This window comes from Eleutherodactylus coqui, chromosome 1 (genome assembly GCF_035609145.1).
Source record: "Eleutherodactylus coqui strain aEleCoq1 chromosome 1, aEleCoq1.hap1, whole genome shotgun sequence".
In the NCBI taxonomy this organism is placed as follows: Eukaryota; Metazoa; Chordata; class Amphibia; order Anura; family Eleutherodactylidae; genus Eleutherodactylus; species Eleutherodactylus coqui.
In genome coordinates this window covers 9,845,872-9,867,966 of record NC_089837.1, presented here as the reverse complement: position 1 = coordinate 9,867,966, position 22,095 = coordinate 9,845,872, and the positions used below count along the sequence as shown (strand labels likewise).

Below are 22,095 nucleotides of genomic sequence, written 5' to 3'. Positions count from 1 at the left end.
GGAAGGCAGCTATGCTCACCACTATACCACCAACGCCATAGAATTCGCACCACTTCTCAATCGTGAAAATGCAACTCTCACCCCTAGTGTGACTAAAGCCAACTCTTCTGCTTCGTTAGTGGCTTGACAACAGTCAGACGGTAATGTGGCTTCTCGTAAGAGAGGTTTAAGCAGCAGCAGAGTGGCGCAGCGGGAGCGTGCTGGGCCCATAACCCAGAGGTCGATGGATCGAAACCATCCTCTGCTAGGCGCAGAGTTTTGTATTTTTCATGCTCCCAGGAAAAAGGTACCCCAAAAATTCACTGTCTCGTTCTTTCAGGCCACCCAAAGCCCAGCAAACTCCACTGTCCTTTATATTTCAAGGCACCAAAAAATCCACACTTAAAAAAAAAAAAAAAAAAAAAAGAAACCTTTCTTCTCCCATGGTCAAAGCTTGGTTTAGGCATAATAACATGACTGCGGTGTGACCCGAGTGCCAGAAGCCAGCAACCGTAGAGGGGGATTAGCTCAAATGGTAGAGCGCTCGCTTAGCATGCGAGAGGTAGCGGGATCGATGCCCGCATCCTCCAAAACTTCCACTTGGCACTACCTTCAAATGAAGGGCCAACTTCTTTTTAGTTGGCACTGACACAAAAACCTAGGAAGCAGCTGCACGCATATCTGGCTAAACCTTCGATAGCTCAGCTGGTAGAGCGGAGGACTGTAGTAGCTAGTTAGCAATCCTTAGGTCGCTGGTTCGATTCCGGCTCGAAGGATGCTTTTGAGTGTCCGATAACCTTGCATGCTTCAACTTGGAGGCTCTCTTGCACAGACTTTGCAGCTGCATACCTCCTGGCCGCACTCTTTTTGAGCCTGACCGCACAACCATTGGCCTCTGGAGAGAGTGTTAACAAGAATACTTCAAAACAAGAGAAACAATGCGTTGGCCGGGAATCGAACCCGGGTCAACTGCTTGGAAGGCAGCTATGCTCACCACTATACCACCAACGCCATAGAATTCGCACCACTTCTCAATCGTGAAAATGCAACTCTCACCCCTAGTGTGACTAAAGCCAACTCTTCTGCTTCGTTAGTGGCTTGACAACAGTCAGACGGTAATGTGGCTTCTCGTAAGAGAGGTTTAAGCAGCAGCAGAGTGGCGCAGCGGGAGCGTGCTGGGCCCATAACCCAGAGGTCGATGGATCGAAACCATCCTCTGCTAGGCGCAGAGTTTTGTATTTTTCATGCTCCCAGGAAAAAGGTACCCCAAAAATTCACTGTCTCGTTCTTTCAGGCCACCCAAAGCCCAGCAAACTCCACTGTCCTTTATATTTCAAGGCACCAAAAAATCCACACTTAAAAAAAAAAAAAAAAAAAAAAGAAACCTTTCTTCTCCCATGGTCAAAGCTTGGTTTAGGCATAATAACATGACTGCGGTGTGACCCGAGTGCCAGAAGCCAGCAACCGTAGAGGGGGATTAGCTCAAATGGTAGAGCGCTCGCTTAGCATGCGAGAGGTAGCGGGATCGATGCCCGCATCCTCCAAAACTTCCACTTGGCACTACCTTCAAATGAAGGGCCAACTTCTTTTTAGTTGGCACTGACACAAAAACCTAGGAAGCAGCTGCACGCATATCTGGCTAAACCTTCGATAGCTCAGCTGGTAGAGCGGAGGACTGTAGTAGCTAGTTAGCAATCCTTAGGTCGCTGGTTCGATTCCGGCTCGAAGGATGCTTTTGAGTGTCCGATAACCTTGCATGCTTCAACTTGGAGGCTCTCTTGCACAGACTTTGCAGCTGCATACCTCCTGGCCGCACTCTTTTTGAGCCTGACCGCACAACCATTGGCCTCTGGAGAGAGTGTTAACAAGAATACTTCAAAACAAGAGAAACAATGCGTTGGCCGGGAATCGAACCCGGGTCAACTGCTTGGAAGGCAGCTATGCTCACCACTATACCACCAACGCCATAGAATTCGCACCACTTCTCAATCGTGAAAATGCAACTCTCACCCCTAGTGTGACTAAAGCCAACTCTTCTGCTTCGTTAGTGGCTTGACAACAGTCAGACGGTAATGTGGCTTCTCGTAAGAGAGGTTTAAGCAGCAGCAGAGTGGCGCAGCGGGAGCGTGCTGGGCCCATAACCCAGAGGTCGATGGATCGAAACCATCCTCTGCTAGGCGCAGAGTTTTGTATTTTTCATGCTCCCAGGAAAAAGGTACCCCAAAAATTCACTGTCTCGTTCTTTCAGGCCACCCAAAGCCCAGCAAACTCCACTGTCCTTTATATTTCAAGGCACCAAAAAATCCACACTTAAAAAAAAAAAAAAAAAAAAAAGAAACCTTTCTTCTCCCATGGTCAAAGCTTGGTTTAGGCATAATAACATGACTGCGGTGTGACCCGAGTGCCAGAAGCCAGCAACCGTAGAGGGGGATTAGCTCAAATGGTAGAGCGCTCGCTTAGCATGCGAGAGGTAGCGGGATCGATGCCCGCATCCTCCAAAACTTCCACTTGGCACTACCTTCAAATGAAGGGCCAACTTCTTTTTAGTTGGCACTGACACAAAAACCTAGGAAGCAGCTGCACGCATATCTGGCTAAACCTTCGATAGCTCAGCTGGTAGAGCGGAGGACTGTAGTAGCTAGTTAGCAATCCTTAGGTCGCTGGTTCGATTCCGGCTCGAAGGATGCTTTTGAGTGTCCGATAACCTTGCATGCTTCAACTTGGAGGCTCTCTTGCACAGACTTTGCAGCTGCATACCTCCTGGCCGCACTCTTTTTGAGCCTGACCGCACAACCATTGGCCTCTGGAGAGAGTGTTAACAAGAATACTTCAAAACAAGAGAAACAATGCGTTGGCCGGGAATCGAACCCGGGTCAACTGCTTGGAAGGCAGCTATGCTCACCACTATACCACCAACGCCATAGAATTCGCACCACTTCTCAATCGTGAAAATGCAACTCTCACCCCTAGTGTGACTAAAGCCAACTCTTCTGCTTCGTTAGTGGCTTGACAACAGTCAGACGGTAATGTGGCTTCTCGTAAGAGAGGTTTAAGCAGCAGCAGAGTGGCGCAGCGGGAGCGTGCTGGGCCCATAACCCAGAGGTCGATGGATCGAAACCATCCTCTGCTAGGCGCAGAGTTTTGTATTTTTCATGCTCCCAGGAAAAAGGTACCCCAAAAATTCACTGTCTCGTTCTTTCAGGCCACCCAAAGCCCAGCAAACTCCACTGTCCTTTATATTTCAAGGCACCAAAAAATCCACACTTAAAAAAAAAAAAAAAAAAAAAAAGAAACCTTTCTTCTCCCATGGTCAAAGCTTGGTTTAGGCATAATAACATGACTGCGGTGTGACCCGAGTGCCAGAAGCCAGCAACCGTAGAGGGGGATTAGCTCAAATGGTAGAGCGCTCGCTTAGCATGCGAGAGGTAGCGGGATCGATGCCCGCATCCTCCAAAACTTCCACTTGGCACTACCTTCAAATGAAGGGCCAACTTCTTTTTAGTTGGCACTGACACAAAAACCTAGGAAGCAGCTGCACGCATATCTGGCTAAACCTTCGATAGCTCAGCTGGTAGAGCGGAGGACTGTAGTAGCTAGTTAGCAATCCTTAGGTCGCTGGTTCGATTCCGGCTCGAAGGATGCTTTTGAGTGTCCGATAACCTTGCATGCTTCAACTTGGAGGCTCTCTTGCACAGACTTTGCAGCTGCATACCTCCTGGCCGCACTCTTTTTGAGCCTGACCGCACAACCATTGGCCTCTGGAGAGAGTGTTAACAAGAATACTTCAAAACAAGAGAAACAATGCGTTGGCCGGGAATCGAACCCGGGTCAACTGCTTGGAAGGCAGCTATGCTCACCACTATACCACCAACGCCATAGAATTCGCACCACTTCTCAATCGTGAAAATGCAACTCTCACCCCTAGTGTGACTAAAGCCAACTCTTCTGCTTCGTTAGTGGCTTGACAACAGTCAGACGGTAATGTGGCTTCTCGTAAGAGAGGTTTAAGCAGCAGCAGAGTGGCGCAGCGGGAGCGTGCTGGGCCCATAACCCAGAGGTCGATGGATCGAAACCATCCTCTGCTAGGCGCAGAGTTTTGTATTTTTCATGCTCCCAGGAAAAAGGTACCCCAAAAATTCACTGTCTCGTTCTTTCAGGCCACCCAAAGCCCAGCAAACTCCACTGTCCTTTATATTTCAAGGCACCAAAAAATCCACACTTAAAAAAAAAAAAAAAAAAAAAAGAAACCTTTCTTCTCCCATGGTCAAAGCTTGGTTTAGGCATAATAACATGACTGCGGTGTGACCCGAGTGCCAGAAGCCAGCAACCGTAGAGGGGGATTAGCTCAAATGGTAGAGCGCTCGCTTAGCATGCGAGAGGTAGCGGGATCGATGCCCGCATCCTCCAAAACTTCCACTTGGCACTACCTTCAAATGAAGGGCCAACTTCTTTTTAGTTGGCACTGACACAAAAACCTAGGAAGCAGCTGCACGCATATCTGGCTAAACCTTCGATAGCTCAGCTGGTAGAGCGGAGGACTGTAGTAGCTAGTTAGCAATCCTTAGGTCGCTGGTTCGATTCCGGCTCGAAGGATGCTTTTGAGTGTCCGATAACCTTGCATGCTTCAACTTGGAGGCTCTCTTGCACAGACTTTGCAGCTGCATACCTCCTGGCCGCACTCTTTTTGAGCCTGACCGCACAACCATTGGCCTCTGGAGAGAGTGTTAACAAGAATACTTCAAAACAAGAGAAACAATGCGTTGGCCGGGAATCGAACCCGGGTCAACTGCTTGGAAGGCAGCTATGCTCACCACTATACCACCAACGCCATAGAATTCGCACCACTTCTCAATCGTGAAAATGCAACTCTCACCCCTAGTGTGACTAAAGCCAACTCTTCTGCTTCGTTAGTGGCTTGACAACAGTCAGACGGTAATGTGGCTTCTCGTAAGAGAGGTTTAAGCAGCAGCAGAGTGGCGCAGCGGGAGCGTGCTGGGCCCATAACCCAGAGGTCGATGGATCGAAACCATCCTCTGCTAGGCGCAGAGTTTTGTATTTTTCATGCTCCCAGGAAAAAGGTACCCCAAAAATTCACTGTCTCGTTCTTTCAGGCCACCCAAAGCCCAGCAAACTCCACTGTCCTTTATATTTCAAGGCACCAAAAAATCCACACTTAAAAAAAAAAAAAAAAAAAAAAAGAAACCTTTCTTCTCCCATGGTCAAAGCTTGGTTTAGGCATAATAACATGACTGCGGTGTGACCCGAGTGCCAGAAGCCAGCAACCGTAGAGGGGGATTAGCTCAAATGGTAGAGCGCTCGCTTAGCATGCGAGAGGTAGCGGGATCGATGCCCGCATCCTCCAAAACTTCCACTTGGCACTACCTTCAAATGAAGGGCCAACTTCTTTTTAGTTGGCACTGACACAAAAACCTAGGAAGCAGCTGCACGCATATCTGGCTAAACCTTCGATAGCTCAGCTGGTAGAGCGGAGGACTGTAGTAGCTAGTTAGCAATCCTTAGGTCGCTGGTTCGATTCCGGCTCGAAGGATGCTTTTGAGTGTCCGATAACCTTGCATGCTTCAACTTGGAGGCTCTCTTGCACAGACTTTGCAGCTGCATACCTCCTGGCCGCACTCTTTTTGAGCCTGACCGCACAACCATTGGCCTCTGGAGAGAGTGTTAACAAGAATACTTCAAAACAAGAGAAACAATGCGTTGGCCGGGAATCGAACCCAGGTCAACTGCTTGGAAGGCAGCTATGCTCACCACTATACCACCAACGCCATAGAATTCGCACCACTTCTCAATCGTGAAAATGCAACTCTCACCCCTAGTGTGACTAAAGCCAACTCTTCTGCTTCGTTAGTGGCTTGACAACAGTCAGACGGTAATGTGGCTTCTCGTAAGAGAGGTTTAAGCAGCAGCAGAGTGGCGCAGCGGGAGCGTGCTGGGCCCATAACCCAGAGGTCGATGGATCGAAACCATCCTCTGCTAGGCGCAGAGTTTTGTATTTTTCATGCTCCCAGGAAAAAGGTACCCCAAAAATTCACTGTCTCGTTCTTTCAGGCCACCCAAAGCCCAGCAAACTCCACTGTCCTTTATATTTCAAGGCACCAAAAAATCCACACTTAAAAAAAAAAAAAAAAAAAAAAGAAACCTTTCTTCTCCCATGGTCAAAGCTTGGTTTAGGCATAATAACATGACTGCGGTGTGACCCGAGTGCCAGAAGCCAGCAACCGTAGAGGGGGATTAGCTCAAATGGTAGAGCGCTCGCTTAGCATGCGAGAGGTAGCGGGATCGATGCCCGCATCCTCCAAAACTTCCACTTGGCACTACCTTCAAATGAAGGGCCAACTTCTTTTTAGTTGGCACTGACACAAAAACCTAGGAAGCAGCTGCACGCATATCTGGCTAAACCTTCGATAGCTCAGCTGGTAGAGCGGAGGACTGTAGTAGCTAGTTAGCAATCCTTAGGTCGCTGGTTCGATTCCGGCTCGAAGGATGCTTTTGAGTGTCCGATAACCTTGCATGCTTCAACTTGGAGGCTCTCTTGCACAGACTTTGCAGCTGCATACCTCCTGGCCGCACTCTTTTTGAGCCTGACCGCACAACCATTGGCCTCTGGAGAGAGTGTTAACAAGAATACTTCAAAACAAGAGAAACAATGCGTTGGCCGGGAATCGAACCCGGGTCAACTGCTTGGAAGGCAGCTATGCTCACCACTATACCACCAACGCCATAGAATTCGCACCACTTCTCAATCGTGAAAATGCAACTCTCACCCCTAGTGTGACTAAAGCCAACTCTTCTGCTTCGTTAGTGGCTTGACAACAGTCAGACGGTAATGTGGCTTCTCGTAAGAGAGGTTTAAGCAGCAGCAGAGTGGCGCAGCGGGAGCGTGCTGGGCCCATAACCCAGAGGTCGATGGATCGAAACCATCCTCTGCTAGGCGCAGAGTTTTGTATTTTTCATGCTCCCAGGAAAAAGGTACCCCAAAAATTCACTGTCTCGTTCTTTCAGGCCACCCAAAGCCCAGCAAACTCCACTGTCCTTTATATTTCAAGGCACCAAAAAATCCACACTTAAAAAAAAAAAAAAAAAAAAAAGAAACCTTTCTTCTCCCATGGTCAAAGCTTGGTTTAGGCATAATAACATGACTGCGGTGTGACCCGAGTGCCAGAAGCCAGCAACCGTAGAGGGGGATTAGCTCAAATGGTAGAGCGCTCGCTTAGCATGCGAGAGGTAGCGGGATCGATGCCCGCATCCTCCAAAACTTCCACTTGGCACTACCTTCAAATGAAGGGCCAACTTCTTTTTAGTTGGCACTGACACAAAAACCTAGGAAGCAGCTGCACGCATATCTGGCTAAACCTTCGATAGCTCAGCTGGTAGAGCGGAGGACTGTAGTAGCTAGTTAGCAATCCTTAGGTCGCTGGTTCGATTCCGGCTCGAAGGATGCTTTTGAGTGTCCGATAACCTTGCATGCTTCAACTTGGAGGCTCTCTTGCACAGACTTTGCAGCTGCATACCTCCTGGCCGCACTCTTTTTGAGCCTGACCGCACAACCATTGGCCTCTGGAGAGAGTGTTAACAAGAATACTTCAAAACAAGAGAAACAATGCGTTGGCCGGGAATCGAACCCGGGTCAACTGCTTGGAAGGCAGCTATGCTCACCACTATACCACCAACGCCATAGAATTCGCACCACTTCTCAATCGTGAAAATGCAACTCTCACCCCTAGTGTGACTAAAGCCAACTCTTCTGCTTCGTTAGTGGCTTGACAACAGTCAGACGGTAATGTGGCTTCTCGTAAGAGAGGTTTAAGCAGCAGCAGAGTGGCGCAGCGGGAGCGTGCTGGGCCCATAACCCAGAGGTCGATGGATCGAAACCATCCTCTGCTAGGCGCAGAGTTTTGTATTTTTCATGCTCCCAGGAAAAAGGTACCCCAAAAATTCACTGTCTCGTTCTTTCAGGCCACCCAAAGCCCAGCAAACTCCACTGTCCTTTATATTTCAAGGCACCAAAAAATCCACACTTAAAAAAAAAAAAAAAAAAAAAAGAAACCTTTCTTCTCCCATGGTCAAAGCTTGGTTTAGGCATAATAACATGACTGCGGTGTGACCCGAGTGCCAGAAGCCAGCAACCGTAGAGGGGGATTAGCTCAAATGGTAGAGCGCTCGCTTAGCATGCGAGAGGTAGCGGGATCGATGCCCGCATCCTCCAAAACTTCCACTTGGCACTACCTTCAAATGAAGGGCCAACTTCTTTTTAGTTGGCACTGACACAAAAACCTAGGAAGCAGCTGCACGCATATCTGGCTAAACCTTCGATAGCTCAGCTGGTAGAGCGGAGGACTGTAGTAGCTAGTTAGCAATCCTTAGGTCGCTGGTTCGATTCCGGCTCGAAGGATGCTTTTGAGTGTCCGATAACCTTGCATGCTTCAACTTGGAGGCTCTCTTGCACAGACTTTGCAGCTGCATACCTCCTGGCCGCACTCTTTTTGAGCCTGACCGCACAACCATTGGCCTCTGGAGAGAGTGTTAACAAGAATACTTCAAAACAAGAGAAACAATGCGTTGGCCGGGAATCGAACCCGGGTCAACTGCTTGGAAGGCAGCTATGCTCACCACTATACCACCAACGCCATAGAATTCGCACCACTTCTCAATCGTGAAAATGCAACTCTCACCCCTAGTGTGACTAAAGCCAACTCTTCTGCTTCGTTAGTGGCTTGACAACAGTCAGACGGTAATGTGGCTTCTCGTAAGAGAGGTTTAAGCAGCAGCAGAGTGGCGCAGCGGGAGCGTGCTGGGCCCATAACCCAGAGGTCGATGGATCGAAACCATCCTCTGCTAGGCGCAGAGTTTTGTATTTTTCATGCTCCCAGGAAAAAGGTACCCCAAAAATTCACTGTCTCGTTCTTTCAGGCCACCCAAAGCCCAGCAAACTCCACTGTCCTTTATATTTCAAGGCACCAAAAAATCCACACTTAAAAAAAAAAAAAAGAAACCTTTCTTCTCCCATGGTCAAAGCTTGGTTTAGGCATAATAACATGACTGCGGTGTGACCCGAGTGCCAGAAGCCAGCAACCGTAGAGGGGGATTAGCTCAAATGGTAGAGCGCTCGCTTAGCATGCGAGAGGTAGCGGGATCGATGCCCGCATCCTCCAAAACTTCCACTTGGCACTACCTTCAAATGAAGGGCCAACTTCTTTTTAGTTGGCACTGACACAAAAACCTAGGAAGCAGCTGCACGCATATCTGGCTAAACCTTCGATAGCTCAGCTGGTAGAGCGGAGGACTGTAGTAGCTAGTTAGCAATCCTTAGGTCGCTGGTTCGATTCCGGCTCGAAGGATGCTTTTGAGTGTCCGATAACCTTGCATGCTTTAACTTGGAGGCTCTCTTGCACAGACTTTGCAGCTGCATACCTCCTGGCCGCACTCTTTTTGAGCCTGACCGCACAACCATTGGCCTCTGGAGAGAGTGTTAACAAGAATACTTCAAAACAAGAGAAACAATGCGTTGGCCGGGAATCGAACCCGGGTCAACTGCTTGGAAGGCAGCTATGCTCACCACTATACCACCAACGCCATAGAATTCGCACCACTTCTCAATCGTGAAAATGCAACTCTCACCCCTAGTGTGACTAAAGCCAACTCTTCTGCTTCGTTAGTGGCTTGACAACAGTCAGACGGTAATGTGGCTTCTCGTAAGAGAGGTTTAAGCAGCAGCAGAGTGGCGCAGCGGGAGCGTGCTGGGCCCATAACCCAGAGGTCGATGGATCGAAACCATCCTCTGCTAGGCGCAGAGTTTTGTATTTTTCATGCTCCCAGGAAAAAGGTACCCCAAAAATTCACTGTCTCGTTCTTTCAGGCCACCCAAAGCCCAGCAAACTCCACTGTCCTTTATATTTCAAGGCACCAAAAAATCCACACTTAAAAAAAAAAAAAAAAAAAAAAGAAACCTTTCTTCTCCCATGGTCAAAGCTTGGTTTAGGCATAATAACATGACTGCGGTGTGACCCGAGTGCCAGAAGCCAGCAACCGTAGAGGGGGATTAGCTCAAATGGTAGAGCGCTCGCTTAGCATGCGAGAGGTAGCGGGATCGATGCCCGCATCCTCCAAAACTTCCACTTGGCACTACCTTCAAATGAAGGGCCAACTTCTTTTTAGTTGGCACTGACACAAAAACCTAGGAAGCAGCTGCACGCATATCTGGCTAAACCTTCGATAGCTCAGCTGGTAGAGCGGAGGACTGTAGTAGCTAGTTAGCAATCCTTAGGTCGCTGGTTTGATTCCGGCTCGAAGGATGCGTTTGAGTGTCCGATAACCTTGCATGCTTCAACTTGGAGGCTCTCTTGCACAGACTTTGCAGCTGCATACCTCCTGGCCGCACTCTTTTTGAGCCTGACCGCACAACCATTGGCCTCTGGAGAGAGTGTTAACAAGAATACTTCAAAACAAGAGAAACAATGCGTTGGCCGGGAATCGAACCCGGGTCAACTGCTTGGAAGGCAGCTATGCTCACCACTATACCACCAACGCCATAGAATTCGCACCACTTCTCAATCGTGAAAATGCAACTCTCACCCCTAGTGTGACTAAAGCCAACTCTTCTGCTTCGTTAGTGGCTTGACAACAGTCAGACGGTAATGTGGCTTCTCGTAAGAGAGGTTTAAGCAGCAGCAGAGTGGCGCAGCGGGAGCGTGCTGGGCCCATAACCCAGAGGTCGATGGATCGAAACCATCCTCTGCTAGGCGCAGAGTTTTGTATTTTTCATGCTCCCAGGAAAAAGGTACCCCAAAAATTCACTGTCTCGTTCTTTCAGGCCACCCAAAGCCCAGCAAACTCCACTGTCCTTTATATTTCAAGGCACCAAAAAATCCACACTTAAAAAAAAAAAAAAAAAAAGAAACCTTTCTTCTCCCATGGTCAAAGCTTGGTTTAGGCATAATAACATGACTGCGGTGTGACCCGAGTGCCAGAAGCCAGCAACCGTAGAGGGGGATTAGCTCAAATGGTAGAGCGCTCGCTTAGCATGCGAGAGGTAGCGGGATCGATGCCCGCATCCTCCAAAACTTGCACTTGGCACTACCTTCAAATGAAGGGCCAACTTCTTTTTAGTTGGCACTGACACAAAAACCTAGGAAGCAGCTGCACGCATATCTGGCTAAACCTTCGATAGCTCAGCTGGTAGAGCGGAGGACTGTAGTAGCTAGTTAGCAATCCTTAGGTCGCTGGTTCGATTCCGGCTCGAAGGATGCTTTTGAGTGTCCGATAACCTTGCATGCTTCAACTTGGAGGCTCTCTTGCACAGACTTTGCAGCTGCATACCTCCTGGCCGCACTCTTTTTGAGCCTGACCGCACAACCATTGGCCTCTGGAGAGAGTGTTAACAAGAATACTTCAAAACAAGAGAAACAATGCGTTGGCCGGGAATCGAACCCGGGTCAACTGCTTGGAAGGCAGCTATGCTCACCACTATACCACCAACGCCATAGAATTCGCACCACTTCTCAATCGTGAAAATGCAACTCTCACCCCTAGTGTGACTAAAGCCAACTCTTCTGCTTCGTTAGTGGCTTGACAACAGTCAGACGGTAATGTGGCTTCTCGTAAGAGAGGTTTAAGCAGCAGCAGAGTGGCGCAGCGGGAGCGTGCTGGGCCCATAACCCAGAGGTCGATGGATCGAAACCATCCTCTGCTAGGCGCAGAGTTTTGTATTTTTCATGCTCCCAGGAAAAAGGTACCCCAAAAATTCACTGTCTCGTTCTTTCAGGCCACCCAAAGCCCAGCAAACTCCACTGTCCTTTATATTTCAAGGCACCAAAAAATCCACACTTAAAAAAAAAAAAAAAAAAAAAAAAGAAACCTTTCTTCTCCCATGGTCAAAGCTTGGTTTAGGCATAATAACATGACTGCGGTGTGACCCGAGTGCCAGAAGCCAGCAACCGTAGAGGGGGATTAGCTCAAATGGTAGAGCGCTCGCTTAGCATGCGAGAGGTAGCGGGATCGATGCCCGCATCCTCCAAAACTTCCACTTGGCACTACCTTCAAATGAAGGGCCAACTTCTTTTTAGTTGGCACTGACACAAAAACCTAGGAAGCAGCTGCACGCATATCTGGCTAAACCTTCGATAGCTCAGCTGGTAGAGCGGAGGACTGTAGTAGCTAGTTAGCAATCCTTAGGTCGCTGGTTCGATTCCGGCTCGAAGGATGCTTTTGAGTGTCCGATAACCTTGCATGCTTCAACTTGGAGGCTCTCTTGCACAGACTTTGCAGCTGCATACCTCCTGGCCGCACTCTTTTTGAGCCTGACCGCACAACCATTGGCCTCTGGAGAGAGTGTTAACAAGAATACTTCAAAACAAGAGAAACAATGCGTTGGCCGGGAATCGAACCCGGGTCAACTGCTTGGAAGGCAGCTATGCTCACCACTATACCACCAACGCCATAGAATTCGCACCACTTCTCAATCGTGAAAATGCAACTCTCACCCCTAGTGTGACTAAAGCCAACTCTTCTGCTTCGTTAGTGGCTTGACAACAGTCAGACGGTAATGTGGCTTCTCGTAAGAGAGGTTTAAGCAGCAGCAGAGTGGCGCAGCGGGAGCGTGCTGGGCCCATAACCCAGAGGTCGATGGATCGAAACCATCCTCTGCTAGGCGCAGAGTTTTGTATTTTTCATGCTCCCAGGAAAAAGGTACCCCAAAAATTCACTGTCTCGTTCTTTCAGGCCACCCAAAGCCCAGCAAACTCCACTGTCCTTTATATTTCAAGGCACCAAAAAATCCACACTTAAAAAAAAAAAAAAAAAAAGAAACCTTTCTTCTCCCATGGTCAAAGCTTGGTTTAGGCATGATAACATGACTGCGGTGTGACCCGAGTGCCAGAAGCCAGCAACCGTAGAGGGGGATTAGCTCAAATGGTAGAGCGCTCGCTTAGCATGCGAGAGGTAGCGGGATCGATGCCCGCATCCTCCAAAACTTGCACTTGGCACTACCTTCAAATGAAGGGCCAACTTCTTTTTAGTTGGCACTGACACAAAAACCTAGGAAGCAGCTGCACGCATATCTGGCTAAACCTTCGATAGCTCAGCTGGTAGAGCGGAGGACTGTAGTAGCTAGTTAGCAATCCTTAGGTCGCTGGTTCGATTCCGGCTCGAAGGATGCTTTTGAGTGTCCGATAACCTTGCATGCTTCAACTTGGAGGCTCTCTTGCACAGACTTTGCAGCTGCATACCTCCTGGCCGCACTCTTTTTGAGCCTGACCGCACAACCATTGGCCTCTGGAGAGAGTGTTAACAAGAATACTTCAAAACAAGAGAAACAATGCGTTGGCCGGGAATCGAACCCGGGTCAACTGCTTGGAAGGCAGCTATGCTCACCACTATACCACCAACGCCATAGAATTCGCACCACTTCTCAATCGTGAAAATGCAACTCTCACCCCTAGTGTGACTAAAGCCAACTCTTCTGCTTCGTTAGTGGCTTGACAACAGTCAGACGGTAATGTGGCTTCTCGTAAGAGAGGTTTAAGCAGCAGCAGAGTGGCGCAGCGGGAGCGTGCTGGGCCCATAACCCAGAGGTCGATGGATCGAAACCATCCTCTGCTAGGCGCAGAGTTTTGTATTTTTCATGCTCCCAGGAAAAAGGTACCCCAAAAATTCACTGTCTCGTTCTTTCAGGCCACCCAAAGCCCAGCAAACTCCACTGTCCTTTATATTTCAAGGCACCAAAAAATCCACACTTAAAAAAAAAAAAAAAAAAAAAAAAGAAACCTTTCTTCTCCCATGGTCAAAGCTTGGTTTAGGCATAATAACATGACTGCGGTGTGACCCGAGTGCCAGAAGCCAGCAACCGTAGAGGGGGATTAGCTCAAATGGTAGAGCGCTCGCTTAGCATGCGAGAGGTAGCGGGATCGATGCCCGCATCCTCCAAAACTTCCACTTGGCACTACCTTCAAATGAAGGGCCAACTTCTTTTTAGTTGGCACTGACACAAAAACCTAGGAAGCAGCTGCACGCATATCTGGCTAAACCTTCGATAGCTCAGCTGGTAGAGCGGAGGACTGTAGTAGCTAGTTAGCAATCCTTAGGTCGCTGGTTCGATTCCGGCTCGAAGGATGCTTTTGAGTGTCCGATAACCTTGCATGCTTCAACTTGGAGGCTCTCTTGCACAGACTTTGCAGCTGCATACCTCCTGGCCGCACTCTTTTTGAGCCTGACCGCACAACCATTGGCCTCTGGAGAGAGTGTTAACAAGAATACTTCAAAACAAGAGAAACAATGCGTTGGCCGGGAATCGAACCCGGGTCAACTGCTTGGAAGGCAGCTATGCTCACCACTATACCACCAACGCCATAGAATTCGCACCACTTCTCAATCGTGAAAATGCAACTCTCACCCCTAGTGTGACTAAAGCCAACTCTTCTGCTTCGTTAGTGGCTTGACAACAGTCAGACGGTAATGTGGCTTCTCGTAAGAGAGGTTTAAGCAGCAGCAGAGTGGCGCAGCGGGAGCGTGCTGGGCCCATAACCCAGAGGTCGATGGATCGAAACCATCCTCTGCTAGGCGCAGAGTTTTGTATTTTTCATGCTCCCAGGAAAAAGGTACCCCAAAAATTCACTGTCTCGTTCTTTCAGGCCACCCAAAGCCCAGCAAACTCCACTGTCCTTTATATTTCAAGGCACCAAAAAATCCACACTTAAAAAAAAAAAAAAAAAAAAGAAACCTTTCTTCTCCCATGGTCAAAGCTTGGTTTAGGCATAATAACATGACTGCGGTGTGACCCGAGTGCCAGAAGCCAGCAACCGTAGAGGGGGATTAGCTCAAATGGTAGAGCGCTCGCTTAGCATGCGAGAGGTAGCGGGATCGATGCCCGCATCCTCCAAAACTTGCACTTGGCACTACCTTCAAATGAAGGGCCAACTTCTTTTTAGTTGGCACTGACACAAAAACCTAGGAAGCAGCTGCACGCATATCTGGCTAAACCTTCGATAGCTCAGCTGGTAGAGCGGAGGACTGTAGTAGCTAGTTAGCAATCCTTAGGTCGCTGGTTCGATTCCGGCTCGAAGGATGCTTTTGAGTGTCCGATAACCTTGCATGCTTCAACTTGGAGGCTCTCTTGCACAGACTTTGCAGCTGCATACCTCCTGGCCGCACTCTTTTTGAGCCTGACCGCACAACCATTGGCCTCTGGAGAGAGTGTTAACAAGAATACTTCAAAACAAGAGAAACAATGCGTTGGCCGGGAATCGAACCCGGGTCAACTGCTTGGAAGGCAGCTATGCTCACCACTATACCACCAACGCCATAGAATTCGCACCACTTCTCAATCGTGAAAATGCAACTCTCACCCCTAGTGTGACTAAAGCCAACTCTTCTGCTTCGTTAGTGGCTTGACAACAGTCAGACGGTAATGTGGCTTCTCGTAAGAGAGGTTTAAGCAGCAGCAGAGTGGCGCAGCGGGAGCGTGCTGGGCCCATAACCCAGAGGTCGATGGATCGAAACCATCCTCTGCTAGGCGCAGAGTTTTGTATTTTTCATGCTCCCAGGAAAAAGGTACCCCAAAAATTCACTGTCTCGTTCTTTCAGGCCACCCAAAGCCCAGCAAACTCCACTGTCCTTTATATTTCAAGGCACCAAAAAATCCACACTTAAAAAAAAAAAAAAAAAAAGAAACCTTTCTTCTCCCATGGTCAAAGCTTGGTTTAGGCATAATAACATGACTGCGGTGTGACCCGAGTGCCAGAAGCCAGCAACCGTAGAGGGGGATTAGCTCAAATGGTAGAGCGCTCGCTTAGCATGCGAGAGGTAGCGGGATCGATGCCCGCATCCTCCAAAACTTCCACTTGGCCCTTCAAATGAAGGGCCAACTTCTTTTTAGTTGGCACTGACACAAAAACCTAGGAAGCAGCTGCACGCATATCTGGCTAAACCTTCGATAGCTCAGCTGGTAGAGCGGAGGACTGTAGTAGCTAGTTAGCAATCCTTAGGTCGCTGGTTCGATTCCGGCTCGAAGGATGCTTTTGAGTGTCCGATAACCTTGCATGCTTCAACTTGGAGGCTCTCTTGCACAGACTTTGCAGCTGCATACCTCCTGGCCGCACTCTTTTTGAGCCTGACCGCACAACCATTGGCCTCTGGAGAGAGTGTTAACAAGAATACTTCAAAACAAGAGAAACAATGCGTTGGCCGGGAATCGAACCCGGGTCAACTGCTTGGAAGGCAGCTATGCTCACCACTATACCACCAACGCCATAGAATTCGCACCACTTCTCAATCGTGAAAATGCAACTCTCACCCCTAGTGTGACTAAAGCCAACTCTTCTGCTTCGTTAGTGGCTTGACAACAGTCAGACGGTAATGTGGCTTCTCGTAAGAGAGGTTTAAGCAGCAGCAGAGTGGCGCAGCGGGAGCATGCTGGGCCCATAACCCAGAGGTCGATGGATCGAAACCATCCTCTGCTAGGCGCAGAGTTTTGTATTTTTCATGCTCCCAGGAAAAAGGTACCCCAAAAATTCACTGTCTCGTTCTTTCAGGCCACCCAAAGCCCAGCAAACTCCACTGTCCTTTATATTTCAAGGCACCAAAAAATCCACACTTAAAAAAAAAAAAAAAAAAAAAAAAAAAGAAACCTTTCTTCTCCCATGGTCAAAGCTTGGTTTAGGCATAATAACATGACTGCGGTGTGACCCGAGTGCCAGAAGCCAGCAACCGTAGAGGGGGATTAGCTCAAATGGTAGAGCGCTCGCTTAGCATGCGAGAGGTAGCGGGATCGATGCCCGCATCCTCCAAAACTTCCACTTGGCACTACCTTCAAATGAAGGGCCAACTTCTTTTTAGTTGGCACTGACACAAAAACCTAGGAAGCAGCTGCACGCATATCTGGCTAAACCTTCGATAGCTCAGCTGGTAGAGCGGAGGACTGTAGTAGCTAGTTAGCAATCCTTAGGTCGCTGGTTCGATTCCGGCTCGAAGGATGCTTTTGAGTGTCCGATAACCTTGCATGCTTCAACTTGGAGGCTCTCTTGCACAGACTTTGCAGCTGCATACCTCCTGGCCGCACTCTTTTTGAGCCTGACCGCACAACCATTGGCCTCTGGAGAGAGTGTTAACAAGAATACTTCAAAACAAGAGAAACAATGCGTTGGCCGGGAATCGAACCCGGGTCAACTGCTTGGAAGGCAGCTATGCTCACCACTATACCACCAACGCCATAGAATTCGCACCACTTCTCAATCGTGAAAATGCAACTCTCACCCCTAGTGTGACTAAAGCCAACTCTTCTGCTTCGTTAGTGGCTTGACAACAGTCAGACGGTAATGTGGCTTCTCGTAAGAGAGGTTTAAGCAGCAGCAGAGTGGCGCAGCGGGAGCGTGCTGGGCCCATAACCCAGAGGTCGATGGATCGAAACCATCCTCTGCTAGGCGCAGAGTTTTGTATTTTTCATGCTCCCAGGAAAAAGGTACCCCAAAAATTCACTGTCTCGTTCTTTCAGGCCACCCAAAGCCCAGCAAACTCCACTGTCCTTTATATTTCAAGGCACCAAAAAATCCACACTTAAAAAAAAAAAAAAAAAAAGAAACCTTTCTTCTCCCATGGTCAAAGCTTGGTTTAGGCATAATAACATGACTGCGGTGTGACCCGAGTGCCAGAAGCCAGCAACCGTAGAGGGGGATTAGCTCAAATGGTAGAGCGCTCGCTTAGCATGCGAGAGGTAGCGGGATCGATGCCCGCATCCTCCAAAACTTCCACTTGGCCCTTCAAATGAAGGGCCAACTTCTTTTTAGTTGGCACTGACACAAAAACCTAGGAAGCAGCTGCACGCATATCTGGCTAAACCTTCGATAGCTCAGCTGGTAGAGCGGAGGACTGTAGTAGCTAGTTAGCAATCCTTAGGTCGCTGGTTCGATTCCGGCTCGAAGGATGCTTTTGAGTGTCCGATAACCTTGCATGCTTCAACTTGGAGGCTCTCTTGCACAGACTTTGCAGCTGCATACCTCCTGGCCGCACTCTTTTTGAGCCTGACCGCACAACCATTGGCCTCTGGAGAGAGTGTTAACAAGAATACTTCAAAACAAGAGAAACAATGCGTTGGCCGGGAATCGAACCCGGGTCAACTGCTTGGAAGGCAGCTATGCTCACCACTATACCACCAACGCCATAGAATTCGCACCACTTCTCAATCGTGAAAATGCAACTCTCACCCCTAGTGTGACTAAAGCCAACTCTTCTGCTTCGTTAGTGGCTTGACAACAGTCAGACGGTAATGTGGCTTCTCGTAAGAGAGGTTTAAGCAGCAGCAGAGTGGCGCAGCGGGAGCATGCTGGGCCCATAACCCAGAGGTCGATGGATCGAAACCATCCTCTGCTAGGCGCAGAGTTTTGTATTTTTCATGCTCCCAGGAAAAAGGTACCCCAAAAATTCACTGTCTCGTTCTTTCAGGCCACCCAAAGCCCAGCAAACTCCACTGTCCTTTATATTTCAAGGCACCAAAAAATCCACACTTAAAAAAAAAAAAAAAAAAAAAAAAAAAAAGAAACCTTTCTTCTCCCATGGTCAAAGCTTGGTTTAGGCATAATAACATGACTGCGGTGTGACCCGAGTGCCAGAAGCCAGCAACCGTAGAGGGGGATTAGCTCAAATGGTAGAGCGCTCGCTTAGCATGCGAGAGGTAGCGGGATCGATGCCCGCATCCTCCAAAACTTCCACTTGGCACTACCTTCAAATGAAGGGCCAACTTCTTTTTAGTTGGCACTGACACAAAAACCTAGGAAGCAGCTGCACGCATATCTGGCTAAACCTTCGATAGCTCAGCTGGTAGAGCGGAGGACTGTAGTAGCTAGTTAGCAATCCTTAGGTCGCTGGTTCGATTCCGGCTCGAAGGATGCTTTTGAGTGTCCGATAACCTTGCATGCTTCAACTTGGAGGCTCTCTTGCACAGACTTTGCAGCTGCATACCTCCTGGCCGCACTCTTTTTGAGCCTGACCGCACAACCATTGGCCTCTGGAGAGAGTGTTAACAAGAATACTTCAAAACAAGAGAAACAATGCGTTGGCCGGGAATCGAACCCGGGTCAACTGCTTGGAAGGCAGCTATGCTCACCACTATACCACCAACGCCATAGAATTCGCACCACTTCTCAATCGTGAAAATGCAACTCTCACCCCTAGTGTGACTAAAGCCAACTCTTCTGCTTCGTTAGTGGCTTGACAACAGTCAGACGGTAATGTGGCTTCTCGTAAGAGAGGTTTAAGCAGCAGCAGAGTGGCGCAGCGGGAGCGTGCTGGGCCCATAACCCAGAGGTCGATGGATCGAAACCATCCTCTGCTAGGCGCAGAGTTTTGTATTTTTCATGCTCCCAGGAAAAAGGTACCCCAAAAATTCACTGTCTCGTTCTTTCAGGCCACCCAAAGCCCAGCAAACTCCACTGTCCTTTATATTTCAAGGCACCAAAAAATCCACACTTAAAAAAAAAAAAAAAAAAAAAAAAAAAGAAACCTTTCTTCTCCCATGGTCAAAGCTTGGTTTAGGCATAATAACATGACTGCGGTGTGACCCGAGTGCCAGAAGCCAGCAACCGTAGAGGGGGATTAGCTCAAATGGTAGAGCGCTCGCTTAGCATGCGAGAGGTAGCGGGATCGATGCCCGCATCCTCCAAAACTTCCACTTGGCACTACCTTCAAATGAAGGGCCAACTTCTTTTTAGTTGGCACTGACACAAAAACCTAGGAAGCAGCTGCACGCATATCTGGCTAAACCTTCGATAGCTCAGCTGGTAGAGCGGAGGACTGTAGTAGCTAGTTAGCAATCCTTAGGTCGCTGGTTCGTATTCCGGCTCGAAGGATGCTTTTGAGTGTCCGATAACCTTGCATGCTTCAACTTGGAGGCTCTCTTGCACAGACTTTGCAGCTGCATACCTCCTGGCCGCACTCTTTTTGAGCCTGACCGCACAACCATTGGCCTCTGGAGAGAGTGTTAACAAGAATACTTCAAAACAAGAGAAACAATGCGTTGGCCGGGAATCGAACCCGGGTCAACTGCTTGGAAGGCAGCTATGCTCACCACTATACCACCAACGCCATAGAATTCGCACCACTTCTCAATCGTGAAAATGCAACTCTCACCCCTAGTGTGACTAAAGCCAACTCTTCTGCTTCGTTAGTGGCTTGACAACAGTCAGACGGTAATGTGGCTTCTCGTAAGAGAGGTTTAAGCAGCAGCAGAGTGGCGCAGCGGGAGCGTGCTGGGCCCATAACCCAGAGGTCGATGGATCGAAACCATCCTCTGCTAGGCGCAGAGTTTTGTATTTTTCATGCTCCCAGGAAAAAGGTACCCCAAAAATTCACTGTCTCGTTCTTTCAGGCCACCCAAAGCCCAGCAAACTCCACTGTCCTTTATATTTCAAGGCACCAAAAAATCCACACTTAAAAAAAAAAAAAAAAAAAAAAAGAAACCTTTCTTCTCCCATGGTCAAAGCTTGGTTTAGGCATAATAACATGACTGCGGTGTGACCCGAGTGCCAGAAGCCAGCAACCGTAGAGGGGGATTAGCTCAAATGGTAGAGCGCTCGCTTAGCATGCGAGAGGTAGCGGGATCGATGCCCGCATCCTCCAAAACTTCCACTTGGCACTACCTTCAAATGAAGGGCCAACTTCTTTTTAGTTGGCACTGACACAAAAACCTAGGAAGCAGCTGCACGCATATCTGGCTAAACCTTCGATAGCTCAGCTGGTAGAGCGGAGGACTGTAGTAGCTAGTTAGCAATCCTTAGGTCGCTGGTTCGATTCCGGCTCGAAGGATGCTTTTGAGTGTCCGATAACCTTGCATGCTTCAACTTGGAGGCTCTCTTGCACAGACTTTGCAGCTGCATACCTCCTGGCCGCACTCTTTTTGAGCCTGACCGCACAACCATTGGCCTCTGGAGAGAGTGTTAACAAGAATACTTCAAAACAAGAGAAACAATGCGTTGGCCGGGAATCGAACCCGGGTCAACTGCTTGGAAGGCAGCTATGCTCACCACTATACCACCAACGCCATAGAATTCGCACCACTTCTCAATCGTGAAAATGCAACTCTCACCCCTAGTGTGACTAAAGCCAACTCTTCTGCTTCGTTAGTGGCTTGACAACAGTCAGACGGTAATGTGGCTTCTCGTAAGAGAGGTTTAAGCAGCAGCAGAGTGGCGCAGCGGGAGCGTGCTGGGCCCATAACCCAGAGGTCGATGGATCGAAACCATCCTCTGCTAGGCGCAGAGTTTTGTATTTTTCATGCTCCCAGGAAAAAGGTACCCCAAAAATTCACTGTCTCGTTCTTTCAGGCCACCCAAAGCCCAGCAAACTCCACTGTCCTTTATATTTCAAGGCACCAAAAAATCCACACTTAAAAAAAAAAAAAAAAAAAGAAACCTTTCTTCTCCCATGGTCAAAGCTTGGTTTAGGCATAATAACATGACTGCGGTGTGACCCGAGTGCCAGAAGCCAGCAACCGTAGAGGGGGATTAGCTCAAATGGTAGAGCGCTCGCTTAGCATGCGAGAGGTAGCGGGATCGATGCCCGCATCCTCCAAAACTTCCACTTGGCACTACCTTCAAATGAAGGGCCAACTTCTTTTTAGTTGGCACTGACACAAAAACCTAGGAAGCAGCTGCACGCATATCTGGCTAAACCTTCGATAGCTCAGCTGGTAGAGCGGAGGACTGTAGTAGCTAGTTAGCAATCCTTAGGTCGCTGGTTCGATTCCGGCTCGAAGGATGCTTTTGAGTGTCCGATAACCTTGCATGCTTCAACTTGGAGGCTCTCTTGCACAGACTTTGCAGCTGCATACCTCCTGGCCGCACTCTTTTTGAGCCTGACCGCACAACCATTGGCCTCTGGAGAGAGTGTTAACAAGAATACTTCAAAACAAGAGAAACAATGCGTTGGCCGGGAATCGAACCCGGGTCAACTGCTTGGAAGGCAGCTATGCTCACCACTATACCACCAACGCCATAGAATTCGCACCACTTCTCAATCGTGAAAATGCAACTCTCACCCCTAGTGTGACTAAAGCCAACTCTTCTGCTTCGTTAGTGGCTTGACAACAGTCAGACGGTAATGTGGCTTCTCGTAAGA

The 22,095-nt window shown here is 48.7% G+C and overlaps 44 non-coding genes across 44 annotated transcripts; all 44 read left to right on the top strand.

The window, feature by feature from the left end:
- The first annotated feature begins 496 nt into the window (after positions 1–496).
- On the top strand, positions 497–569 carry TRNAA-AGC (transfer RNA alanine (anticodon AGC)). Its single transcript has one exon. It is a non-coding gene; the product is annotated as a tRNA-Ala (tRNA).
- A 100-nt stretch (positions 570–669) lies between these two features.
- On the top strand, positions 670–755 carry TRNAY-GUA (transfer RNA tyrosine (anticodon GUA)). The gene is given in 2 exon segments: positions 670–706; positions 720–755. It is a non-coding gene; the product is annotated as a tRNA-Tyr (tRNA).
- Positions 756–1,450: 695 nt separating this feature from the next.
- Positions 1,451–1,523, top strand: TRNAA-AGC (transfer RNA alanine (anticodon AGC)). Its single transcript has one exon. It is a non-coding gene; the product is annotated as a tRNA-Ala (tRNA).
- A 100-nt stretch (positions 1,524–1,623) lies between these two features.
- Positions 1,624–1,709, top strand: TRNAY-GUA (transfer RNA tyrosine (anticodon GUA)). The gene is given in 2 exon segments: positions 1,624–1,660; positions 1,674–1,709. It is a non-coding gene; the product is annotated as a tRNA-Tyr (tRNA).
- Positions 1,710–2,404: 695 nt separating this feature from the next.
- TRNAA-AGC (transfer RNA alanine (anticodon AGC)) lies at positions 2,405–2,477 on the top strand. The gene has a single exon. It is a non-coding gene; the product is annotated as a tRNA-Ala (tRNA).
- Positions 2,478–2,577: 100 nt separating this feature from the next.
- TRNAY-GUA (transfer RNA tyrosine (anticodon GUA)) lies at positions 2,578–2,663 on the top strand. The gene is given in 2 exon segments: positions 2,578–2,614; positions 2,628–2,663. It is a non-coding gene; the product is annotated as a tRNA-Tyr (tRNA).
- Positions 2,664–3,359: 696 nt separating this feature from the next.
- On the top strand, positions 3,360–3,432 carry TRNAA-AGC (transfer RNA alanine (anticodon AGC)). Its single transcript has one exon. It is a non-coding gene; the product is annotated as a tRNA-Ala (tRNA).
- A 100-nt stretch (positions 3,433–3,532) lies between these two features.
- Positions 3,533–3,618, top strand: TRNAY-GUA (transfer RNA tyrosine (anticodon GUA)). The gene is given in 2 exon segments: positions 3,533–3,569; positions 3,583–3,618. It is a non-coding gene; the product is annotated as a tRNA-Tyr (tRNA).
- Positions 3,619–4,313: 695 nt separating this feature from the next.
- Positions 4,314–4,386, top strand: TRNAA-AGC (transfer RNA alanine (anticodon AGC)). The gene has a single exon. It is a non-coding gene; the product is annotated as a tRNA-Ala (tRNA).
- Positions 4,387–4,486: 100 nt separating this feature from the next.
- On the top strand, positions 4,487–4,572 carry TRNAY-GUA (transfer RNA tyrosine (anticodon GUA)). The gene is given in 2 exon segments: positions 4,487–4,523; positions 4,537–4,572. It is a non-coding gene; the product is annotated as a tRNA-Tyr (tRNA).
- A 696-nt stretch (positions 4,573–5,268) lies between these two features.
- Positions 5,269–5,341, top strand: TRNAA-AGC (transfer RNA alanine (anticodon AGC)). The gene has a single exon. It is a non-coding gene; the product is annotated as a tRNA-Ala (tRNA).
- A 100-nt stretch (positions 5,342–5,441) lies between these two features.
- Positions 5,442–5,527, top strand: TRNAY-GUA (transfer RNA tyrosine (anticodon GUA)). The gene is given in 2 exon segments: positions 5,442–5,478; positions 5,492–5,527. It is a non-coding gene; the product is annotated as a tRNA-Tyr (tRNA).
- A 695-nt stretch (positions 5,528–6,222) lies between these two features.
- TRNAA-AGC (transfer RNA alanine (anticodon AGC)) lies at positions 6,223–6,295 on the top strand. The gene has a single exon. It is a non-coding gene; the product is annotated as a tRNA-Ala (tRNA).
- Positions 6,296–6,395: 100 nt separating this feature from the next.
- Positions 6,396–6,481, top strand: TRNAY-GUA (transfer RNA tyrosine (anticodon GUA)). The gene is given in 2 exon segments: positions 6,396–6,432; positions 6,446–6,481. It is a non-coding gene; the product is annotated as a tRNA-Tyr (tRNA).
- A 695-nt stretch (positions 6,482–7,176) lies between these two features.
- TRNAA-AGC (transfer RNA alanine (anticodon AGC)) lies at positions 7,177–7,249 on the top strand. The gene has a single exon. It is a non-coding gene; the product is annotated as a tRNA-Ala (tRNA).
- Positions 7,250–7,349: 100 nt separating this feature from the next.
- TRNAY-GUA (transfer RNA tyrosine (anticodon GUA)) lies at positions 7,350–7,435 on the top strand. The gene is given in 2 exon segments: positions 7,350–7,386; positions 7,400–7,435. It is a non-coding gene; the product is annotated as a tRNA-Tyr (tRNA).
- A 695-nt stretch (positions 7,436–8,130) lies between these two features.
- Positions 8,131–8,203, top strand: TRNAA-AGC (transfer RNA alanine (anticodon AGC)). Its single transcript has one exon. It is a non-coding gene; the product is annotated as a tRNA-Ala (tRNA).
- A 100-nt stretch (positions 8,204–8,303) lies between these two features.
- Positions 8,304–8,389, top strand: TRNAY-GUA (transfer RNA tyrosine (anticodon GUA)). The gene is given in 2 exon segments: positions 8,304–8,340; positions 8,354–8,389. It is a non-coding gene; the product is annotated as a tRNA-Tyr (tRNA).
- Positions 8,390–9,076: 687 nt separating this feature from the next.
- Positions 9,077–9,149, top strand: TRNAA-AGC (transfer RNA alanine (anticodon AGC)). Its single transcript has one exon. It is a non-coding gene; the product is annotated as a tRNA-Ala (tRNA).
- Positions 9,150–9,249: 100 nt separating this feature from the next.
- On the top strand, positions 9,250–9,335 carry TRNAY-GUA (transfer RNA tyrosine (anticodon GUA)). Its single transcript is given in 2 exon segments — positions 9,250–9,286; positions 9,300–9,335. It is a non-coding gene; the product is annotated as a tRNA-Tyr (tRNA).
- Positions 9,336–10,030: 695 nt separating this feature from the next.
- Positions 10,031–10,103, top strand: TRNAA-AGC (transfer RNA alanine (anticodon AGC)). Its single transcript has one exon. It is a non-coding gene; the product is annotated as a tRNA-Ala (tRNA).
- Positions 10,104–10,981: 878 nt separating this feature from the next.
- Positions 10,982–11,054, top strand: TRNAA-AGC (transfer RNA alanine (anticodon AGC)). Its single transcript has one exon. It is a non-coding gene; the product is annotated as a tRNA-Ala (tRNA).
- Positions 11,055–11,154: 100 nt separating this feature from the next.
- TRNAY-GUA (transfer RNA tyrosine (anticodon GUA)) lies at positions 11,155–11,240 on the top strand. The gene is given in 2 exon segments: positions 11,155–11,191; positions 11,205–11,240. It is a non-coding gene; the product is annotated as a tRNA-Tyr (tRNA).
- Positions 11,241–11,937: 697 nt separating this feature from the next.
- On the top strand, positions 11,938–12,010 carry TRNAA-AGC (transfer RNA alanine (anticodon AGC)). Its single transcript has one exon. It is a non-coding gene; the product is annotated as a tRNA-Ala (tRNA).
- Positions 12,011–12,110: 100 nt separating this feature from the next.
- On the top strand, positions 12,111–12,196 carry TRNAY-GUA (transfer RNA tyrosine (anticodon GUA)). The gene is given in 2 exon segments: positions 12,111–12,147; positions 12,161–12,196. It is a non-coding gene; the product is annotated as a tRNA-Tyr (tRNA).
- A 692-nt stretch (positions 12,197–12,888) lies between these two features.
- Positions 12,889–12,961, top strand: TRNAA-AGC (transfer RNA alanine (anticodon AGC)). Its single transcript has one exon. It is a non-coding gene; the product is annotated as a tRNA-Ala (tRNA).
- Positions 12,962–13,061: 100 nt separating this feature from the next.
- TRNAY-GUA (transfer RNA tyrosine (anticodon GUA)) lies at positions 13,062–13,147 on the top strand. The gene is given in 2 exon segments: positions 13,062–13,098; positions 13,112–13,147. It is a non-coding gene; the product is annotated as a tRNA-Tyr (tRNA).
- Positions 13,148–13,844: 697 nt separating this feature from the next.
- Positions 13,845–13,917, top strand: TRNAA-AGC (transfer RNA alanine (anticodon AGC)). The gene has a single exon. It is a non-coding gene; the product is annotated as a tRNA-Ala (tRNA).
- A 100-nt stretch (positions 13,918–14,017) lies between these two features.
- TRNAY-GUA (transfer RNA tyrosine (anticodon GUA)) lies at positions 14,018–14,103 on the top strand. Its single transcript is given in 2 exon segments — positions 14,018–14,054; positions 14,068–14,103. It is a non-coding gene; the product is annotated as a tRNA-Tyr (tRNA).
- A 693-nt stretch (positions 14,104–14,796) lies between these two features.
- Positions 14,797–14,869, top strand: TRNAA-AGC (transfer RNA alanine (anticodon AGC)). Its single transcript has one exon. It is a non-coding gene; the product is annotated as a tRNA-Ala (tRNA).
- Positions 14,870–14,969: 100 nt separating this feature from the next.
- On the top strand, positions 14,970–15,055 carry TRNAY-GUA (transfer RNA tyrosine (anticodon GUA)). The gene is given in 2 exon segments: positions 14,970–15,006; positions 15,020–15,055. It is a non-coding gene; the product is annotated as a tRNA-Tyr (tRNA).
- A 692-nt stretch (positions 15,056–15,747) lies between these two features.
- Positions 15,748–15,820, top strand: TRNAA-AGC (transfer RNA alanine (anticodon AGC)). The gene has a single exon. It is a non-coding gene; the product is annotated as a tRNA-Ala (tRNA).
- Positions 15,821–15,916: 96 nt separating this feature from the next.
- On the top strand, positions 15,917–16,002 carry TRNAY-GUA (transfer RNA tyrosine (anticodon GUA)). The gene is given in 2 exon segments: positions 15,917–15,953; positions 15,967–16,002. It is a non-coding gene; the product is annotated as a tRNA-Tyr (tRNA).
- A 700-nt stretch (positions 16,003–16,702) lies between these two features.
- Positions 16,703–16,775, top strand: TRNAA-AGC (transfer RNA alanine (anticodon AGC)). Its single transcript has one exon. It is a non-coding gene; the product is annotated as a tRNA-Ala (tRNA).
- Positions 16,776–16,875: 100 nt separating this feature from the next.
- On the top strand, positions 16,876–16,961 carry TRNAY-GUA (transfer RNA tyrosine (anticodon GUA)). Its single transcript is given in 2 exon segments — positions 16,876–16,912; positions 16,926–16,961. It is a non-coding gene; the product is annotated as a tRNA-Tyr (tRNA).
- Positions 16,962–17,653: 692 nt separating this feature from the next.
- On the top strand, positions 17,654–17,726 carry TRNAA-AGC (transfer RNA alanine (anticodon AGC)). The gene has a single exon. It is a non-coding gene; the product is annotated as a tRNA-Ala (tRNA).
- A 96-nt stretch (positions 17,727–17,822) lies between these two features.
- Positions 17,823–17,908, top strand: TRNAY-GUA (transfer RNA tyrosine (anticodon GUA)). Its single transcript is given in 2 exon segments — positions 17,823–17,859; positions 17,873–17,908. It is a non-coding gene; the product is annotated as a tRNA-Tyr (tRNA).
- Positions 17,909–18,610: 702 nt separating this feature from the next.
- TRNAA-AGC (transfer RNA alanine (anticodon AGC)) lies at positions 18,611–18,683 on the top strand. Its single transcript has one exon. It is a non-coding gene; the product is annotated as a tRNA-Ala (tRNA).
- A 100-nt stretch (positions 18,684–18,783) lies between these two features.
- Positions 18,784–18,869, top strand: TRNAY-GUA (transfer RNA tyrosine (anticodon GUA)). Its single transcript is given in 2 exon segments — positions 18,784–18,820; positions 18,834–18,869. It is a non-coding gene; the product is annotated as a tRNA-Tyr (tRNA).
- A 700-nt stretch (positions 18,870–19,569) lies between these two features.
- On the top strand, positions 19,570–19,642 carry TRNAA-AGC (transfer RNA alanine (anticodon AGC)). Its single transcript has one exon. It is a non-coding gene; the product is annotated as a tRNA-Ala (tRNA).
- Positions 19,643–20,525: 883 nt separating this feature from the next.
- TRNAA-AGC (transfer RNA alanine (anticodon AGC)) lies at positions 20,526–20,598 on the top strand. The gene has a single exon. It is a non-coding gene; the product is annotated as a tRNA-Ala (tRNA).
- A 100-nt stretch (positions 20,599–20,698) lies between these two features.
- Positions 20,699–20,784, top strand: TRNAY-GUA (transfer RNA tyrosine (anticodon GUA)). The gene is given in 2 exon segments: positions 20,699–20,735; positions 20,749–20,784. It is a non-coding gene; the product is annotated as a tRNA-Tyr (tRNA).
- Positions 20,785–21,476: 692 nt separating this feature from the next.
- Positions 21,477–21,549, top strand: TRNAA-AGC (transfer RNA alanine (anticodon AGC)). The gene has a single exon. It is a non-coding gene; the product is annotated as a tRNA-Ala (tRNA).
- A 100-nt stretch (positions 21,550–21,649) lies between these two features.
- On the top strand, positions 21,650–21,735 carry TRNAY-GUA (transfer RNA tyrosine (anticodon GUA)). Its single transcript is given in 2 exon segments — positions 21,650–21,686; positions 21,700–21,735. It is a non-coding gene; the product is annotated as a tRNA-Tyr (tRNA).
- Positions 21,736–22,095: the final 360 nt, after the last annotated feature.